This window comes from Lissotriton vulgaris, chromosome 12 (genome assembly GCF_964263255.1).
Source record: "Lissotriton vulgaris chromosome 12, aLisVul1.2, whole genome shotgun sequence".
NCBI classification, from domain to species: domain Eukaryota; kingdom Metazoa; phylum Chordata; class Amphibia; order Caudata; family Salamandridae; genus Lissotriton; species Lissotriton vulgaris.
Window position 1 is genome coordinate 557,784,368 of NC_141700.1, and position 22,548 is coordinate 557,806,915.

Consider the following 22,548-nt stretch of genomic DNA (forward strand, 5'->3'; position numbering starts at 1 on the left):
TGAGAGATCTTGAGCCTCTGTAGGGCCCGGAAGAGCAGAGGAAAAGGAAAATGGCCTGGATAGAGGATGAAAGAAGACAGACCACCCTTGCAATCTGTGAGAAATATGTGGATGGTTTGGACAGGGTCCTGCATACCTTATGTTGTATTGTGGCCATTTTCCTTGAAGGCAGACTCAGAGTAGTCTCCACCAAATTGACTACGAAGCCCAGGAAAGTAAGAGTCTGGGAAGGAACCAGGGCAGATTTTTTTCCATTGATAATAAACCCCAGGGAATGGAAGTGATTAATTAATTGACGATTGGGCTTTATCTAAAGAATTGAAAATGGACATGAATTTCCAGAGAGCCTGCCTTGTGCCACTTGTCTGGCTTCTGAAGTCGCCAGGTCCCCTAGCTTGGGGTCTATTTTAATCAGCAATGATATGCGCCTCTCAGTAGAGATGGCACAGTTGGCGCTGCCCAGGAAAATAATAGAACGCTGGGACCAGCCGGAGAGCCCTACTGGGGAAATAAAAGCCCCTGATGCTTTGGTGTCCTTTACCATTTCCAAAATGCTGGTTAGAGGAACGGTCACATCCAGGAGCTTATTTTGGCATGACCGTCAGGATCGTTCAATGCCCTTCTTAGGATCTCTGATGTATTCCGAAAAAAAGGTGGCCATCCTGGTATCAATTTCTGGTGTGACGGCTACTTTACTGTCCAAGGAGAGAGGGGGCATTCCACCCAAAGGCAGTTGCAAATTTCCTTGTTGAGGACTTTGCACAACCTCCCTGCCACATACGTGACTACTTTGTCTCCTTGGGTCCATTTCGAGGATCAAGACTACATAAGTTCCTCGGGCTCAAACGTGTCGGACTGTAATCTGCGAGACCTTTCAGTGGTAGAACTTGAGCCCTCAGGGAAGTTGGCCACCGGACGCCAGAGCTGTTTGTGATCAGAGTCCCTGTCAGACCCTGTAGAGGACCTCCCTGACACAGGTGGAGGAGAAGGGACAATATCACCCACTGGTACTGGAATGCCCTCATGACCCAGGAATGCCTTTTAGAGTCTAGAAATGGTGTTCAGGTTCAGCCCTGTGGCTTGCGAGCATTTACGTGGATTCATGTAGGGGGATACGCTAGGAAGCCCTGGATGTAAGGGGGCCAAAGGCCCTGGTAGTTCTTCCCTTGGTGAGAGGGGTTGTAGACACTTTCGTGCCATTTCCACAGTTTTCTCTCCAAGGGTGCCGCTGAGTCCGTGACCACCTTATGGATTGAAGTGTCCACAGTGTCACAGAAGTCATCCGTGACCGGGAAATATGTGATTTCCTCCTTCTCTGTATAGCAGTCATCGTATTCCTCCATAAGGATTAGATAAGTATCTTAGTAACTATCTGACAGACTGTATAAAAAAATCAGGGCAGGCCGGTGAGAGACCACTAGAATTAAGAGGGTTAATGGAGGCTGGGGACATTCAGAAGTATGATGGCAGAGCAGCACTATGTTAAACGCTACAGGCCTCAGCAGACACCAACGCCCTTCGGAATACAGTGGGCACAGATATGTATATACCTACTGCCTGGGACGTGCCGGTCAAAGCAAGAGGAAAAGAAAACACATCCATTTACAGAGTACTGACCCTGCAGGGCGTAATATTGTAGGCGGATGGGAACTCTTGAAAGCTATAGATCGCCCTATAGAATGGTGACGCTCAGTAATAAACTGCTAACCACAGCAGGAAATTACAGACTTGTTCCCTGAACTGCTGGGACTGGTACAAACACGCTTGCGGCTAACAGATGCAACGAAAGGGGAAACCGCCCTCTGGCGACGGAGGAGCACCGCACGCCCTGGCACCCGCTGTGAGGAAGGCAGCGCTCACAACAATGTGAAAAAAGCAGAACGAAAGGAGGGACTAAGCGTTCCCACAGCTGCTGGAATAAGAGAAGGTACCTTGCCGTAAATGAAACACCAGTTACTGTGCAAGACATACCCAATACATTCACCACAAGCAGAGGGCGACAAGACCAATACTCATCTGTGCATGGCTGCTGAGCAGTGATGAAAGTGGTAGATAATGGAAGGACAAGAGCAGAAGAAGATGGATCCTGGCTCCCTATTGGATGTTGAACTTTCTCCATATTTGCCTGGGGTTATGGGAAACTACATTTTTGTGGTTCTTGTTGTAAACATGGCTGCCTTTGAATAAAACGAAGACAGAATAGCATAATCATCGCCTCCAGGTCCTGACATAGAATTGCAAATCAACATATGGAATATTGGAGCAGCAGTCATCAGTTAAAACAGTCCTTTCAGAATATAACCCTTCCACCACACTGGCCTTGTCCTTGATCAAGGGACACTCTCCAAGAATGAACATATGATTCCATTTGAGGTAAATGAATTAAATCACCCTTTTTCCAGTACCACCATATTCCTTCTAAATTCTACAAATCTTAAGGGTTTGGTATAACCATCCTTCCTTTTTTCCCTCTTCAAGCTTTATCTCACACAAATTACATCACCACACTTGCTCTTCACATTTTGGTGATCTTCCTTTTTATCATAATGAATCTTGAATTTCTTCTGATGATCTTCTGTTCTCCTCCTTTCTTCATAGTCCTTCAAAGATTTCCTCTTCATCCAAGATTATACCTAGAATCATAAATTTTTGTAACCAGTAATCCTTCCTCTCAAGCATTCAACAAGCATTTACAATGCAATGGTCTCGGCATCATTAAAGGTAGAGCTATTGGCATTGCTCATGACATTTATTTTCTTTTTTTTAATATCATAAATAAATGGCATTGTCATTTACATTGCCAATAGCTTAATCGTTAAATAAATGGCATTGCCATTTACAATGCCAATAGCTACACTCCTACACAGAGCCACCCTCACACAGACAGAGCCACCCACACATAGAGCCACCTACAAAAAAATCTATCCACACACACAGCCACACCCACAGCCCCACACCCCCCCCACACACACACAGAGCCCCCCACACACACAGAGCCCCCCACACACACAGAGCCCCACACACACACAGAGCCCCACACACACACAGCCCCACACACAGAGCCCCACACACACACAGAACCCCACACACACACAGAGCCCCACACACACACAGAGCCCCACACACACACACACACAGAGCCCCACACACACAGAGCCCCACACATACACAGAGCCCCACACACACACAGAGCCCCACACACACAGAGCCCCACACACACACACAGAGCCCCACACACACACACACAGAGCCCCACACACACAGAGCCTAGCTGAAACAAGATTTCCATTGAGTTATAAAACGCAAAGCTGTGGTGACGACAACCGCCTGTCCTTCCAGCTAGGAAAGTTCAATTCATGTGTACTCTCACTACTTGTAGCCACTTTAAAATGGTTTCACAAAGACTAGCTGTCCCGTAACATGAATACAGAAATAGTAACTATTGACTGTGTTCATTGTGGAACTGGCAACAATTGGGGGGGGGGGCGTCAAACATAATTAAAAAGTTTACCTTTTTGTCAACAGTCTGCGTTAAAACGCTGCAGAGAAATCAACCAGAACTGGTAATTTCAAAGCCCAGTTTTGCAATTTCGAGTATTATGTGTGTTTGTGTGTGCATGTGTGTTTTGTTCCAGCAGTGTGCTTTGGTCTGTGTATAGGAATCTGCATATGTGTATTTGTGCATGTATGCTTGTGTACGTGTGCATCCACTTATAGTGTGCCTGGCGGACAGTTGAAGTCTGTGTTTGTATATGTATGTCTGAGTTATAAGGCGTGTGTGTGTTCGCCAAAAACAGCGAAAGTCAACCACAACCGCAGGCCCTATTTTCCAGGAATGCCCATTAAAATAAGTGTAGTGTAAATAAGTACCAAAGGCCGTCTGGTGTTAGCTGGCACCAGGTGAGTGTGGAAGGGTCTTTAAAAAGAGTTGCCATGCAGGGCACGGTTTTACATCCACTGACACACTTTTGTAAACAGCAGCTAGGAACAGTTTCAATCCTCAGCCAAACGCATTAAATATAAAACAACAAAGAGAGGAGACATAATATGTTTTTCTCTCCACTGATGAATTATTCAAAGTGCATTTCACCAGCAGCCAGCGGAGCGTGTCAAATGCAAAAGATGAGTTTAACCAACAGGGGGTGTCAGGCATGAATGTGACTTCAGTGTACTCCAGCAAGGACTAAAAGCCTTCCTTGAAACTCTTTGTGTACTGCCATGAAAAAACAGTGTTTTACTTTTACCAACGCAGAGAGTAGGTGATTTTAATGTAAATTGACTCTGTGTATTCATGAAAAATGTAAAACACTAACTGTCCGGCGTTAGCCGGCTTCCCTTTCTCAAATACCTGTTTGCATGTCTGTATTTAATGTCATACATGGGAAAATGTGTCTGCAAATGTTTGAAAAACACAATCAAAACAAGTAGTAGAGTGAGTAGTTGATAGTGAGTAGGAGAGAGTTATTAGTAAAGAGTATTAGAGAGCGAGTAGTAAAAAGTGAAAGAGTAAGTATTCTATAGTGAGAGAGTGAGGCAGGATATAAGTCCCTTGTAGGTTTATATTAAACACAATCGTTTTCTCAAGCACAGTGCAAGTGTTATACAGGTGAAACCTAAAATGAGTACCAGGCTGTCTCCCTGTATCACTTTATCAGGATAATAAAACACGGCGGACTCTGTTATAAAAGCTGAAGCCTTCCTTGGAGTACCTTACACCCACAGGGCCAGGAGTGTCCAGTCAGAGATGTGCACCAGAACAAAGGCGAGACACTGAGCGTCGGCAGCAGCCAGGATCAGATAGGATCTACCTTGGCTCAGCACCTGGCATTAGCAGCTGAACCCTGCGCAGCCCCCACAGGTCCAGACCCCCACGCCTCACCCGTCTGCACCACTCAAGACACGGATGGGGGGCTCCTCACCAAGTGACATCACCCGGTACGTGCTCACATTTCCATCTTGTGGTCGGAAGCAGGGCCGCCAGACAACTATATTACGCTTCGGGTTGTTTGCCCCCCGCGGGGGCTCCTTCTGGGGCTATTGTTGAGACAAAAGCAGCCCTGTGAAATGTCTGCAGAGGCCCGGCCAGGAGATACAGGCCTAGGGGCCCTGGCGTGTCTCAAAGGCCGTAAATCACATCAAAGACAAACAATGACGTGTAAAAAACTTCAGACAGCGAAAACAAATAAATCAGGTTTACAACTTTGTCGCGAGAGCTCACATTTAAACACAAATCACAGACAAGATCTGCAGGCTGTAACAGGAAACAGGCAGCAAGCAGTAGAACCCCCCCCTTAATGAATGTAAGTGACTCCTACTCCTGGCCACCCCCAGGGGCTCTATAAAGGAAACAGCCTGGACTACCAAATTAGGTAGCTCAGCGAGCTAAGCACTCGCTGACGAGACCCGCAGGTTCCATATTCAAATCTCTACGAAGTCGGCCTTTTAATCTGTTAAATGTTGTTAAAAAGAGTACAAACTTTACGTGGGTTAAAATAACCAGATATAAAAAGTTATGTTAAAGCGCTTTACCATTGAAGCAGAACATTTTCTATACCCGTTCCTTTACTGCCAACCTATTTTTCTGGTCTAAATAACCATTTTTTCTCGTATTTTACACATTTGGAACTTCTAAATTAACAAAGTAAACTTTCAGCCATTAGTGCTTGGGTGAACCAGGTCATCTTTGAACCGAAGCCCACGAGGACAGAGCAGACTGGCAGTGCTGCGAGCGAGGGGTGTTTATTTTGTCTCGAGGCTTCCAAGGAGGCTGAAATGGACACACAAAAAACGCAAGCCAAGGGGAAAAGGCGGAATGCAGGTTTCCTAAAGAACACAAGCCAAGTAAATGTCTTATCAGCCAAATCCCCTAATCCATGTTAACTGCACTCTAAAGGTCACCTGTCCCGGGCAGAGGGCGGGGTGGGGTGGGTGTGTACAGCCCGTGTGCGCCATGCTTGAGTCCCGGGCGCTCTGCTCTCTCTAGAAGCAAGAGTTACCAGGGCGCATGGCTTTATATGGTAAATAAGCCCCACACAGTAAAAGGAGCGCACGGGGCGAACAGCTCCACCGGGCAGGAAAGCAGAAGAAAGCAAGGGGCTGCTAAAAACCAAGACAGTAGGCAGTAAAAATGTGACTTGTCAACAAAACAAACACGCCGGTCATGCTGTTCTCGTTAAGCTCCTCGTTAACACAAAAACAGCGCTGGGGAATGGACGAACACGCTGGGTAGTTAGCCTACAGCCTGCCAGTGAGGTATGTGGAAGGAACAAAAGGGCAGAGTCAAAAAACACAAGTTAACGGATACCTAGACGGAGGAGATAAGCCAGTCATGATATTCGCACTAGCAGTCCCGGTGTTTAAGGTGCATTCTGGTACTTGTAGTCCCGCTTTTTAGGGCTCGTCCCTTTCTATTTCAAAGAAATAGATCAGGGGTGAGCCCTCATACGCTGATCTGCTTCTTTCCCCAAAGGCTCGCTTCAGGCAGCTGATTGGCTCTCTTCAGGGATTCCCAACAGTTCATGAGAATCTAATCACATGACAAGCTACTCGTGGACGAACTTGCCCAAGCCTTCCCCCTGCCAGCAGCATGTGCAACATCAAAGGCTTAATTGCATCGGGGGGGGGGGGGGTTAGAGGGCGGGGGCAGTTGGCACTACACCGCAACACACTCCAGCCGCAGGGGCCGGTGCCAATGAAATTAGCTCTGTTCTCATGTGACTGCAGCGGGAGAGGGAAAGAGGGAAGAAATAAATAACGATGGGGATACAGTACTGATGGTGTCAACAAACTGCAAAATCAAAACATGGTGTCACTGCCGACGGCGCATAGTCAAATAAATTGCAATCCTGATGAGAAAAAAGTTTGAGATGCTACCATCACACAAAGAATTAGTGTTATAGCAACACCGTTTTGTTTTCACATCTTTAACGCGACAGATATGAGTGCCACTGTTTGCGCTACACACAGACTTGGGCCACTTTCAGTGATTAAAAACCAACGCCTCCAATATCCCACATTCGATGTTTACACAGCAACAGCACTAAGACGTAAATGACAGCATGCTTTCAAACTCAACATCTTTGCAAACATGCTATAGAGAGGCCAGCAGTGCCACTCATATCAAAGCATCTGGTGTGAGCGAAGCAAAGCTTGCCCTTTCATCCAGGCAGAGCTGCGTGACTGGAAGAAGCAGCGCACTGGACTGGAGGTGGCCACGAAAATTCATACACAACTGCTTTCCCGCTTCCATCACCCCCCTTCAGACCTGACATGTATGTTCCACTTCCGCTTCAGACACCCCAGTGTACAGACAATACCACATATCAGAGGGAAGCCATTCTCCTAGCCCTGCCACTGTAGGGACGTGAGGCTTTGCACTGAGGAGACCCGTGGTAACAGAGGGGCTGGTCCAGCCACACAGAAGTGTACATGGCAAAATTTTGGAAAAGAAAAATTGAAGATTTTTTTAAATAATCGGGATAATGTATTTCTCCTATTAACTTCTTTTGCTGCCTACATCGGTCTATTGGCATGTATGGTGACTTGCAAGTGTGCTGCTGCAGGAGTGGATATCAGAAATACTAATATAGATGTTTTCCTTGTCTGTCAGGAGCACAGAGAAATTGCTATGGCAGGTAGAGAGAACGTGATAAAAAGGGAGCCTGCAGGGAGCAGTTTACTGGCAGTTCATAATTCGAGTAAAATAAGACCAGTCCTTGCTGTCTGAAGCCGCCAAGGAATCTGGTTTTTGCAGGCAGCAATCAGCAGGTGGAAGTCTATCCTTGAAATCGGTAGTCTCCCGCCTGATTCGGGGATGTTGACATGTATGCTGAAGTCCGGCACACAAAGGCGTGGTGCAGTTGCACACTCGAGGCCCTTTAAAGCTGCTCGCCCAAACCCGGGAACCCTGCCTAATGTCACAGCACCAAGCTTGTTATTTTTTTGCGTGCAACTGGCATAGCGCTCAATTGGCCATAAGACCGGCATCTCCGCGCTTTTGTTTGTCCACCCCTATACGACTTGTTTCATTTCGCTAATGCTTGTTTTTTGTTTTCCTTGAAGCTCTTTTTTTGCACCCACCCCTTCCTGCTTTGCATTGAGCACCCCCCCCCCCCCCCGCTACCCTCACTCGGCACCAAACACAACCTCACCCTTAATAAGGCGACAATGCCTCTTCAATACTTACTCCTCCCTTGCATCATTTGCTGATTGGCTGTCCGAATGCAGCAGACATTGTACCTCAGATTGCAAACAGATTTGCATCCCTGCTGACTCCGGGAACTCCGCCTCCCTGTCCCCTTAATGCAGCCAGCGCCAGAGCATTCCAAATCCTGTTCCGACAATTGGACAAATAATTAGAGAAACACTTGTTTTTTGGGGGAAAGGTCACATTGGGTTGTTTAAAGAACATGTCTGTCTTTAGAAGAAAGGGCCACTAACCAGATGACTCCCTGTCATCAAGGGCACCGTGTTGTAGTCATGGGATTTTATTTAACTCTGCAATGAATTCTGGGACTTGTAGTCAAGATGCTCATATTGGATGCACGTTCTATTTCGAAGACATTTGAAGGGGAAAACCCAGGACAGAAACATTGAGTTCTTATTAATGATGCGAAGTCGTATGGTAATCTTATCATACATACAATACAGTAAAGGTGTACTGATGCCATCTCTGTGCCGGTCATGCACATAGCGCTGCTTGCACACAGTTAAGTTGTCCCAGCAAGTTTGTGAGGCAGATTAAAAAAATATTAATAGAGGCGGTCAGGTGGCCCAATTTTTAACATTAATACAGCTAAGTCATGTAAATACAACACATATTGCATTACAAATGCTATAGGTGTCACGTTTGCAAATGTTAACACTATTGGCATTGTAAATGACAAAGTTATTAATTTCGCTATTTTCAAAACAAAAACAAATAAAAAAAGTGTCATTTACAATACTAATACCTCTAACTTTACTAATGCGAGCCCTATTGCATTGCAAATGCTTGTTTTAATAGGGCATGTAAAACCAAAGCAGAATGCAAAAGGTACACATGGGAACCAACGTGCGGCGCTATTAGCACTTGGCAAGGGGTGACTTCCATCTCTGAAATGCAACGCCGCCTCACGGGCATCGGAAACAGTGTTGGGCAGCCATCTATTGCCAGTTCTTTTGCTTCGCAAATGAGTACTGCTGCAAGTGACAGAAACCGTGCGATCTGTTAGCTACTTCCACAAATAAGCGCCTTGAAGCATCTTCCACGCACGGAGCGCTAGCCACACACAAAGTCAAACACGTCGTTCTCTAGGTGGCTGATGCCTACCTTGCGCCGTATCCAAGCCAGCGGCTTCCTAGGTCGGGCGCTCCGGGGGGGGGGGGGGGGGGGGGGGTCTTGGGGAGGGGGCAGAGGGTAACATTGCACGCGGACACCTTCATCTCTCCTCTGCCATGCCCGTGTGGCGCTGCTTGATGGGCACTGCTGGGTCTTCTCACTCAGCAGCCCCGAGCGCGCTGTGCCACACTGGAAGAGGAGCAGGGGGGCAGAGCCGAGCACACCCCTCCCCCTCCCAGCCAGGATTAACCCATGACATGCTGGAGAGGTGAGAGCGCCGCCTCTGCTGCCAGCCGGGGGAGCGCAGGCGAGCGGGGGAGGGGTCATTTACTTCCTTGCACTGGGGCTAAGGACACTATGGCTGCGCCACTGAACATACGTCAGCAATCATTGTGTACATAACGCCTAGCTTCCAGGCGTGTGGGCATGAAGCGCTATGAAGCCATTGCCTATTTCGCTGCAGGAAGTGTGAAGGGCCGGAAAAGTGCCTCATGTTCGTGGTCCAGAAGAGTGTCGGATTCAGAGGGCAGCGCTTATTAACACATTTTTTTTTAAATAAGGCACTTCACCTAACTACCTCTCAAACAGGGTGCAAGTCTTAAAACAAGGCACAGAGACGAGACGGGGTGACGGACGAGCGCAGAGCATTCAGGAGGGGGCGGGGAGGAGAAAGCCAAAGATGCAGTACGTAGAGGGGAGGGGAACACGCGTATCAAGCGCAGAGGGGGCTGGGGGACTGTGGGGGCAGTATAAGAGATAGAGAGCATCAAACAGGGGTGCAGGAGCACTAAAAACGGCATAAACGGGGGAAGAGGCTTGATGCTCACCTTCACTGCGGTGAAAAGAAATGGCGGCCGGCAACTCTGAAAATGTTCGGAGGAGTGTTTTGCTGTTTTGAGTGACAGACAACGTCACTGTCTAAAGAACAGCAAAACTTACGCCCCCAAATCCGAAAAAGACGGAGCTTCTTTGGAGGGATGGCTCTCTCCTCCAATGGCTGGCCTCCGTTTAGGAAGCCAGCCAATGGAGGAGAGACGAAAAGAGAGGCGGGATAAAGCAGCCCTACTAAGTAACAATAATTCTCCGGACTTCCGGTCTTGGCCTACGGCCAAGCCCTACGGTCCCTCGACCTAAAAAGGGACAGGAACAACATTGCGTGCAGTAAAAAAGGTCCACAATATTCATATAATGTCGCCTCTTTCACCATTCCATCACACTGGCCATCTGAATGCATGTTGGGCTGTTCTGAAAAAGACCACACCAATAATCGTCAAAAAGTATGTTTTTGGCTGCAAACTGAACACCTTTATCAGTGAAAACTGTTTCAGGCACACTCCCTCTATAAAACTCATCCTTCAAAAACCTCAATCAAAACAAAGGTAGTAGCTGCATTAACAGACATTTTCACAATCCTGTTTTGGTACTATTCATCCATCAACTAACAGATACCTTTCATTGGTAATAGAGCAAAAGGCCACAAAATATCCAGTCCTACCTTATTGCATTGGTACCTCCACTGAAGCTTCAAAACACCTTATACCATGCCACAAGTAAACTTTTCTAACGTTGGCCTTTGTGGTACTTCTTCAAGTGTCCTTTGTGTGACAGATTCCCCAATTTCTCCTTGACCCCACTTTGGAGCCTATCTTTCCCAAAATCCCAGTCTTCCTTCTTCAAAATCACATGGCCATTTTCAGCCAACATACCCCTTCATAGCCAACCTCTCATCATCCCTCCCTTAATTATCCAAAGCTTCTGATCCTCTAGCGCCACTTCTTTTCATTCTAAATCACTTAACTACCTTCTCTGTTTCCCACAGAAGTTCCTTCTGATCATCAACAAAATCATCACGTCTTCCACCCAGCAACTGCAAAGGCAGTCTGGCATAGTATTCTTGGGTCTCGGAATATGATCAATATAAAAATCATACTCCGACAAACCCCTATGCTACATCGAAATCCTGGGAGGGACTTTCCTACCATTTTAAGCACTTCATACTGTGAAAGGCAAGCCCCATGCTAAGCCTTTGAAAGAATGTCTTGTCCAATGCATCCAATGACCTGCTTTCAATAACTGAACAATTTACTTCTGGTATTCACACAGCTCTTAAAAGCAATTAGTACCTTATGTCCATTCTCTACCTAGGTAATCACAGCCTCCAACCCAATAGAATATAGCTGTCATGCGTTAAGCTCTTGATGACAAACACAGGATCAGAGGGTGAATTGACCTATATTTATTATTTGATACCGGCTGTGTTACAAGTGAGGAAATCTGTATGTGTTTGATATTGTCTGAGAGAGGGGACTTACAGAAGGTTTGCAAGGATGTATAAGTGAGGTAATTATACACACAAGTGATAGCCGCAAAGAAGTGAACAGGCTGATTGTAATGTGAAGGTTACAGTGTGTAAGTATCCTCTTCCAAATTACGTGAAGTGGGTAATATACTGCTTAGAGATGCTTACGTTTTCACTCTTCTGGATCTGTTAATTGAGAATCACAGCATCAGATTGCACCCAGATTCTAAGATGTGCACTACGGTCATTACTTTGTAACATACATTCTGATTCTACAGGACAATGTTTGGTCTGGTGCTAGCAGTTTTCTAGCGGTTCAAGGGCAACCTCCTCCATTGTTCAATCGCACACCCATTCGAATAATGAAAGTTGTAACTCACTGTAGCCTCATATGATGGGACTATAAACCAGAAACCATAACTAATTTATACTTAATTCTCCTATGTTGATATTTGAATCAAATCACAGGGATAATTCAACAGAAAATGTATACATACCCCTTCAAGTCACATGCATTTCAATGCTATTTGCAAGAAGCCTGCCAGTGAAAACTGTCGGTACCTCATTTTGAGATCGCTAAAGACAATTATGTCTGCACGGTTTGTAGGTAGCATTTGCTATTCTGGAATGGCTGAGTGAAAAAGCGCGTCAAATCGAAAGTATTCTCGTTACTTTGCAAATACCGGCCAGGTAGTAGCTCTGAATTTCTAGCCACAGTGGTGAATGCTAGGGTAGCAGGGCGGGACCGTGGTTGTGTCGAACAAAGCTCCGGTAAGTGGAGGCCACATGAGAAAATACTGTCATGCGTAGAAAGCAGTGTTTAGAAATGGAACAAGATGCAACGGTTTCCTTGAGGCGCCGCTCCCTCCCCCCTTTCTTAGCGGATCAAGAGTGTCCTCGCACTGCAGTTATTATGAGGAGAGGACATTCATTCGGAACGAACACAGAAGCTTCGCGGCATGGCACTTGAAACGTTAGTTGCTTAGCGTGAATCTCGGCAGCTGATAAGGCAATGAATGAGGGTATAGGACGTGACGCCGTATAATTCGGGTTTCTCTGAGGCAGAAAACAGCAAAGCTGGGGTACCATTTAACTCAGGGAAACGCGAAGCCCGCTCTCTGGCCTCGACTCGCGTGCATACTTGGAAACACAACTGCTAAGTAAATGAGTGACAGCTTACTGCAACGAATCCCAAACCACACGGCAGTCCCAGTAAACCAATCAACTTCTAGAGTTATGTTCACGCTACTGCGTAAGGGTTCTTCAGACCAATCAGAATCCGTCAGGTTTTCCACCTCTAACGGACAGAACGTCTGATGGGAGGCTCAAATAACGGATTTGTTCCAGGAAATTACAGACGAGATTGGTGGTCGGTACTCTCGATTTCAAGGTTGAATGCCATGTTCAAGATTATTTTCTTCAAATTTAGCGCTTTAATCTTTTAATATAAGGGTGCTTGTGACAGAATCTTACCCTGCCATTTACTCTGTGGTAAACCTGGAAAGGTTTTAGGATACATGTGAGACTTATGTTTGCATTGGGCCTAGTTTGTCACAGTTATGTGCGTGCTTTGTGGATATTGATACTTATAGCTTGCAATTGATCAAGAAATCTGCGAAATGTCTTGTGCCGTTTTCCTTTGCATCTGGCGCACTTGTACCTTCATATTTGAATTGTTGATTGCAGAATGTAATTAAATATAAAACTCGGATGAACTTTTCCCGCCTGACTTTCAGCAGGAGAGATCTCTGAAGTTGGATGCATCAGGTACCGCACCTGCTCAATTCGTCAATGTGGTTTTAGCAATTATTTGCCTGAGGCAGTAACAAAAATACTACTGAAATAAATTCTTGTGATTAAAATTTTAAATTGTATTTATATAGCCCTTAGTACCCCCAACGAGGCGTTTAACTATCTTTGCGGGAGGTAGGATGCTACTCTGAAACCTAAAATGAGCGATAAAGTTATATATTATATATGTAATGGTTGTTTTGTTGTTTTTCCTGCGGATTAGTTGTGGTGTGTTTGTACAATTTGAGTATGAATGCCTCTTACGTTGCCTCACTTTTTACTTTTAGTAGTCAGTCTCTAGTGTGATTTTAAAATGGGTGTTTTTGTGTTTCTGCAAGATGGATAACGTTATGGTGTGGCATTAGATACCATACCTGTTGAATTTCTGTGATTTAGCATGTTTGACCCATAATTATTACTCTTTTTAAATGAGTTATCCAGTTAGTTACTATAATACACTTTTCTCCTAATACCGCTGCATTTAGATATCGGCAGGAGGGATTGGCCTTAAAGCCTGGCCTTAACCCTGGCCCTGTGCCTGACTCCTTGCCAGCGGTAAGCATTTATTTCAACAGCAGAAAGGTCAGATGCAAGTTTATAAACATAGTCTAGTACGAACATGGGAAACACACTGCCCCATCATATATTGCATGCACCAATTACTTTATTTGAGTCAGGAATCCGTTTTAATGTGGTTTTACCGTACTAGATACATTTAACCTCTTGTATCCTGATTTTGTTTCAATTCATTTGGTTAAAGCAAATACACACAAAAAAAACCATGGCTTTAGACATAAATGCAGCTAAACAGAGTAAAATATGCTTTTTAGTTCAGTTGTTGGAGCGGAGAGGCATGCGAAGAGGCATCATGACCCATTCAAGACTTCGCCTACGCTGAGCCATGACCTTTCTCATACACTCAAAATTGATAATAAACCGCATATTACCCTCTCAACATTTATATCTATTTATCTGTGTTTGCATCTGTTACACAGCCAGTGATGGAGCCAGTAGTTTAGTTAAGGTGATTAGGTCAGTTTCTTTAGGAAATGTTGTTCTTAATAACTTTGACACTGTTTGACAAATCTACATGAAACTTTCCAAAAAAAGGTATAGCAACTTTGAGTTCTTACTGGCAAGTTTCAGTCAGGCCTGTTATGCAGGGACCAATAAAAGGAGATCCCAAAAATCCAATTTTTAATTCCCCATCGGATTCTTTGCTCACTGATACAGAAAAAAATGTCTGAACAGAATTTACAACAAATTCGGCTTAAAGGTAGAACTTTACTTAAAAAAACACTTGTGCTTGGTTTGGTATTAATCTTGTTTAGTTGTTGAGAAATTTGCTTTTAAAAGGGTGGTTGGTTCAGGCATGAGGAGGTAAATTTTAGAGCCTTATGGACAGTAAATTATTGGATCCTCCACAGTATTGCCAATCCACGAAGATTTGAAAATTCAATTAAAAAATAAAAGCTCACAGTTGCAGTGGGAGCTTTTTCTCCATTCTCGATTGCGGATTCGTCAGCCTTGCTGTGGATTCACAAATGTGGTGCATTCACTTTGGCTCGCTGGCACAGAAATTTTTGGATGCAGCCACCATTACCATCACCCCCAGATCTCACTCAAGCCCCGTATCCCCCACTACCCCTACCCATCGCAGCAACCGCACCTTCACCCTGCTTATCATTCGCATCACCTTGCCCCCAGATCACACTCACGCCCCCGCATCCTCCACCACCCCGACCCATCGCCACAACCGCACCTTCACCCACCCCATTATGGGCACCGCCCCAATCTCTTCTGCCAACACACTTACTCTAGATCCATCCGCAAGACTATCTTCTCCCCTTCCCCGCACTACAAATCTCTCCGTCCCTCCTCCCATAGCTCATACCAACAACCCCTCACATCCCCTCCTCACCTCCCCTCGCGTAGTCTTCACCACTCTACAAATATGTCACACATTAAATTAGATCCCACTAAAGTACACAACATCACTTCCACTCTCCACCCAGCCCTCCCCTATGGACTCCCACACTGAAAAACCAACATGCGTCGAACCAGCTCGCCTTTTGCCCCGGGACACCACTCTAGCAATAACGCCTCCTCATCTTAATACAGTGCAGGCTACCAACATGATAACTCCGACACCTGACCCTAGACTCGATGAGATACTTCTATCCCTTCAACAAATAAAAGAGGACATCAAACGCTACACGACCTGATCCGGCATCAACCCATTTCATGAACGAATCCAAAGAATCGGCAGTGCTCTAGCCCCCCTCCTCAACTCCCCAAATGGAATACAGTCCCCTACCCTAATGCCTCATCCCGCCCGGCCAGGAAAAAGCGAGCCCTATCTACAAGTGAGCTCACTTCCCTACTTTATTCCTACGAACTCCCTTCCCTTCCCTCTGTACCAGCACACACAGACGACACATAGACACGGTCCCTAATCCAACCCAATGCATCTAGCAGTGCAAGACACACCCCCAGAGGTATTGACAAAAAAGAATCTCAAGAGGACCCTAACACCACCTTGAACAAGGCCCAGCCTAAATGTATCCTACTAAACTGTAGATCGGCATCGCGTCATGCCGTCGAGATAGCTGACCTCATTATATCCCATGAACCTGACCTTATCATCCTGCCGGAAACTTGGTTAAACGACTCATCCTCACCCATCTTAGGCATTTTAGTTCCCCCAAACTATTACATCACAAGGCTTGATCGACCTGATAAGCTAGGGGGTGGCATTGCCTGCATTCATAGGAACAACCTCTCTGTGAACTGCTCTAACTCCCCAGTATTCTCGTCATGTCAATACCTCTGCCTTGACATCTCGAGCAGTAACAAACCAATATGCTCACTCCACTCTTTCTACCATCCTCCAGGCAACAACCCTACCTTCATCGAGCACATCATGGATATTTTAGCTACAAATGTCGGTCAACAGATTACCCAGATCTTCCTTGGGGACTTCAACCTCCACTGGAACGATTTAAACGACCCAGAGGTCAATAGCCTCAAAGCTTTCCTGTCCAATCTCAACCTGTCTCAAATTTGTGATAGCCCCACCCATGATAGGGGCTCAACCCTGGATCTAGAGATCTCCAAAGCAGACTCCATTCAGCTTGAATCGATTCTACCTTGCGACTGGCCCCACCATCACATAATCACTTTCCATATCAATGAAGTAGTGAAATTACTCTCCATCCAACCCAAGAGAACAACAATCTGGAGGAGAAACCTAGATAACCTCAATCCTTCCACACTCGCAACCGCCAGCCACATCTTCACGACACCGTTGGATGGATTAGATAATGTACAGGACTTGACCGATCACTAATTCAATTCTATGAACATGGTACTCGACAACATAGCACCCCTACAATTGAAAAGAGTCAGCACAAAAGATTCAAACCCTTGGTATGATGGTACGCTAAATGAAGACAGAAGATCACTGAGTGCAATTGAAAGACAATGGAGATCTGCTCCATCCGCTGCCCACCTCAAACTACTAAGGAGCACCAGAAACTCATATTACAGAAAGATTAGACGCTCAAAAGCCGACTTCAATTGAAAACAATTAGACCAAGCCAAGAATTGCCCCAAAAAACGTTTTGATATAATCAAAACTCAATCAAAGGGGGTCTCCCACTCCCCCCCAAGTTAGTCCAGAAACACTCCCCAATTGTGAGGAGCTTACCGCCTTTTACACTACAAAGACTGAGAATTGAAAGACAGACCTACAGAACGACAAACTATCCCATACACACACACACACACACACACTATTACCTCACCGACTACACCAGTGATCCCGCCTAACTGTTCTTCAAAGCACGAACTCAAGAACAACGCGTCCTGGACCACCTTCAACTTCTAGAGCGAAGAAGCTATCTTGAATACGCTCATGGCTTTGAATCCCTCTAACCATTTTACAGATCCTCTCCCTGCTACCCACTTAAAGACCTTCATGCCACAGCTAGTGCCCTTATCTACCAGGATTATAAACACCTCTTGTGCAAGGAATTATCCCGACATCCTCAAAGCAGGTCAGGTAACCCCCATCCTAAAGAAAATTTCAGCTGACCCGTCAGACTTGAACAACTATCGCCCCATATCCAACATTTCGACCCTGGCGAAACTGCTCGAAAAATGTGTCCACATACAGCTTAGCAACCAAATCGACCACTTCAATCTGTTAGATCAATTCCAATCAGGCTTTCGGTCTGGGCATAGTACCGAATTGCGATTCTCCTATTAACATGACCAGAGAATCTGGATTTCATTAAAGACACGGAGGCTAACATTATGCATTAATCCTTTAATGCCACTCAACAGCCGCTTACATCACAAAGGTAAAACAAAGAATTAGATGACATCACGTCAACAATATAAGGCATGAGCAGGAGTAGAGCTGCCTCTTTTAAATGCGGCTCACGACAGATAAATACTACTCTTCAATCTTTACTGTTGTTACCTTGCTTCTTAATCTATTCCAATTTTCTTATTGTATATTATATTGATATGGTGCTTATACTTTACAATGTGCTTAGGTATTTTGACAAGCTATGGCACCTTTGCTGAATTCGCGCTGTGACTGGCTTCCCGCCCCTCCCTCGATCGCCGTGTCTCGCTGCGATCCCCCCTCCTCCCCTCCCTTGACTTCCAATCTATGGTTGTCGATTTCTGTTTCCCTTCCACTTCTAGGAGGTTCCCCTTGTGTACCGACGCGTTGTGCGCACTCCTGCCTCCTACCGCGTTTATGAGCTGAGTCTGTCCCACCTTACCGGGATACCGGTTGTATCACCTCCCACTCTCCCCAACATACCGGTTGTTCAAAAACCTCCCACTCCAAGCCCGACATCACATCGCCACTTCTGCCTTTGGGACCGGAGGAATGAGCGCAATGCTGTGTACCTGCTAAGGTCCATTCCTCCCTTTCGGTCGTCAAGCTGCTCAAGCGCTTCGGTTGCCCTTTCAAATCGGGCTTTATCGACTGCACTCTTCCCAACCAGCTGTTTCCTGCCTTTCGAGCGCAACCCTCAATTTTCAGGCCTTTTGACTCACTACCCGAATTAATACAGAACTTTGGTTAGGTTAGTTTAAGTTCATAAATAAAAATGAAAAAAAAGAGTGAATTATAACCTTACTTACTAATACTTAAACTAATTATTATCATTAAAACACCTCCTTATTGTTATATATATTTATTTAGTTATTATAACATATTTAATTTTATTTTTAATTCATAATTAAAGAGATAACTCTTAACACCTCAGCTTATATAATATTACATACCTGCCATGTCTGATTTAGAGTCAGATGACGCTGTGGCAAGCTCGCCCAATCATAACAGCGACGCTTTCAAGTCTTTCCTTCAAAAGGAAATGAGGTCCTGCATGTTAGATACATTGCGTGAGGTCATCTCTAATAAAAGGTCCCTTTTACTTGATGACAACACTTCCGATCCGGAAGTTGAACACTCTAAGGCTAATAAAAAAACGAAACATTGCCTAAGCACTGATGGAGGTTACGCTACCTCAAATGAGATGGGAGGTCCAAGCACCTCAAAAAGCTTGGGAGGCCAAGGCGCCCCAAAAGGTAAGGTTGCCTCTCGCGGCACGTATGGTTTGGGTGCCCCTAGCAGCACGAATTTGCTGGGCGCCCTCAGCGGCGCAACTATTGTCAGTGCTCGTGTCGATCCCAGCTCTGAGGAAGACGAGTTCTTCGAAGATCCCGACGACAAATTCGTCCTGGATCTTGATGAGCAAGACACTGATGACTAGGACCTTAACACTTTCTCAGAGGCGGATTCCTCCCCCTCGTCGAAGGACGCGATCCTTGACCCTCTCGGTGAGGAAATGTTCTCCCCAAAAAACATCTCCCACCCTAACAGTAAAAAGTGGTATCCACACGATCACGTAGCTAAATTCGTGACCAAATGGCTGAGGAACTCTCTAGAAAGAGAATCGCGTAACACCATGAGGTCCGAGTGTCCTGGCCCATTCATAGAGGGTAAAGTCTGTCAAACACCTAACTTAGACCCCGACCTAATTAAGTTCTTGTGTAAGTTGGGCAAGGATCCAAGAAAAGGCCTGGAAAGGGCTTTTAAAACCTGTCAAGATTGTCTTCTTGACCTACTAGGCCCCCATACTAGGATCCTCGACCTTGCTGAGGAATCACATATTTCCAACACACCCTTGGATATAAACCTAATAAAAGGTTGGAGCCAGAGAGCCATAGTACTCCTTGGGAATGCTAATTCCTCGCTCAATATTGAAAGGAGGAAATCTGTGCTTATTAGAATCAACCCGAAACTCGGGGATCTTGCAGAAAAAGAGCCTTCGTGTTAACCAAACGGCCTCCTCTTCGGAGAGGATATGATTAAAACTCTTGGCAAATACGTCGCAACATTTACAGCTTTGGACAAAGCCCAAAACAATATGAAACGTGTTTTTGGTCAGGCCGGTAGAGTTCTTCCGGCCGAGGGAATTTCCAGCCCTTCGCTTATGGAAGAGGAAGAGGTTCATCCGGTAGAGGCTTCCGCCCCTCCAACACCAGACAGTACTTCCCACAGAGAGGAAGAGGTTCACGCGGAAGAGGCTTCCCCCGCTCGTGGTGCTTCCAACAACACCACCCAAAGTAAGTGCTTCTCTTTCTTCTCCCCCTCCAAAGGTCGGGGGCAGGCTCAAACATTTCATTCACGTCTGGGAATCTTTGACTCAAGACCTGTGGGTTCTCTAAACAGTTCAGGGTTTCAAAATAGATTTCACAGAGATTCCTTTACAATCTGCCACTCCCAATCCTCTGGTTCTTTCTTCAGAACATCTAGAGATCGTCAAAGAAGAGGTTTCTTCTATGTTGAAGAAGGGCGCAATAATAGAGGTTCCTTGGTCTCAAAAGAATTTTGTAAGCACCCTTTTCCTAGTAGAAAAGAAAGACAAGGGTTGGCGTCCAGTAATAAACCTTCGGGACGTAAACAAGTACCTCGTCTACCGTCATTTCAAGATGGAAGGCATCCATCTGCTCACGGACCTTCTACTCAAAGGATATTGGCTGGTCAAATTGGACTTAAAAGATGCCTATTTTACCATACCCATGGTAATAGAACATCAACCTTTTCTCCAATTTATTTGGGATAATCGCCTTTTTCAATTTCAGGCCCTCCCTTTCGGTCTTTCATCTGCCCCTTGGTGTTTCACCAAAATCATGAGAACGATAGTCTCCGCCCTAAGAGCCAGGGGTATTCGTCTCATCATCTATTTAGACGATATCTTGATAATGTCCCAATCTCACTCACAGAATCTAGAAGATCTGCAAACCTCCATGAACCTCATAGAGAGCCTTGGGTCTATTATAAACGGAAAAATCCATCCTTTTACCTTCCAAATCTCTGGAGTTCCTAGGCTTCACTGTGGACACGTCCAGGTGTCTCCTCCTACTGCCCAAAAAAAAGATTGCCAAAATTCGGAAGGAGATCAGATTTATCCTCAAACATCAGTCTCTCTCCCTCAGAGAGTTGGCCAGACTTCTTGGTCTTCTTTCTTCCTCGATCCAAGCTATCATCCCTGGTCCCCTGAACTACCGTGCTCTTCAGAGAGTGAACGCCAAAGCTCTCAGATCCGGACTTTGGTATGGAGACCAGGTTTCTCTGGACGAAGAAGCCAGACTGGAACTTTCTTGGTGGCTGGACAATTTGGACGCCTGGAATGGAAGAGCTATCTTTGGTTCAACTCCAGACTTTGTTCTAGAGTCAGACGCCAGCCTTCATGGTTGGGGTGCTCGTCTCCTCGACCAGGACACTGGTGCTGTATGGACCCCTTCGGAGTCTTCCCACCATATAAATTTCTTAGAAATGACGGCCGGGCTCTATGCATTGATGAGCTTCAGACAATCTCTTCAGGGCAGATCCGTTCTCCTGAAGATGGACAACGTTTCCGCAGTCTCGTATATCAACCGTCTCGGCGGTACGAGATCTGCCGACCTATCAGATCTGGCCAACAAACTCTGGATGTTCTGTCTGGAACACAAGATCTCCCTGAGGGCAGAGTACCTCCCTGGGAAATCCAATCTCTCAGCAGATTGGAACTCGAGATTCCTAGTAGATTTCAGCGACTGGAAACTCAATCCGACCGTTTTCAATTCTCTGGCTCAATATTTGGGTCCTTTCGATGTGGACCTTTTTGCAAGCCGTCAGTCCTTCCAACTTCCACAATATTTCAGCTGGATGCCAGACCAGGGTGCTCTCGCTATCAACGCTTTCCTCCAACCTTGGGCTCCTCTCTGTCCCTACGCCTTTCCCCCCTTTGCTATGATCCAAAGGGTTCTGCAGAAAGTGAGACAGGAACAGTGCTCTCTAGTCCTGATAACCCCTTTCTGGCCATCTCAAGCTTGGTTCCCCACAGCTCTGGAACTTTCTTGCGACATTCCCCTCCTAATTCCAGCTTCTCAAGGACTCCTCCTAAACGCAAACGGAGAAGATCACCACCTGGTTCTTTCAGGGAACCTGAACCTTCTTGCCTGGAAAGTGTCAGGCAATCTAATCAATTGTCTGGACTTTCGTCATCTGCTCTCACACTCCTCGGAGAATCTTGGGCACCTGGAACACACTACAGATATAATAACATCTGGAAAAAATGGTCTAGTTGGTGCTTGGAAAGGAACTTGGATCCCGTGGAAGCTCCTATCGTTAATATAGTCAATTTCCTAGTGGAACTTTTCGACAATGGTCTCTCCTATAGATCTATTAACTTGTATAGGTCTGCCATTTCCGCCGGACACTCTATTGTCAACGGTAAGACGGTAGGTAAGAATGTTATTATTTGTAGAGTCCTTAAAGGTATCAGACTTAAAAGGGCCCCTAGGCCTAAATATCAATCTGTTTGGGATGTTAAAGTATTGCTTGACCTTTTTTGCTCCTGGCCTGATAACTCCCTTCTTAACAGAAAATGTCTTTCAATTAAACTTGCCCTCTCTCTTATGTCTGGTTTCTTGTCGCAGAGATTCCGACGTTAAGGCCCTAGATATCTCTTATAGGAGTTATGACATGTTTGGTGTTAAATTTGAAATTCATAGAAGAACTAAAACTATGTCTGATTTCATTTTCTACCCTTGCTTTGATCCCTGCAAA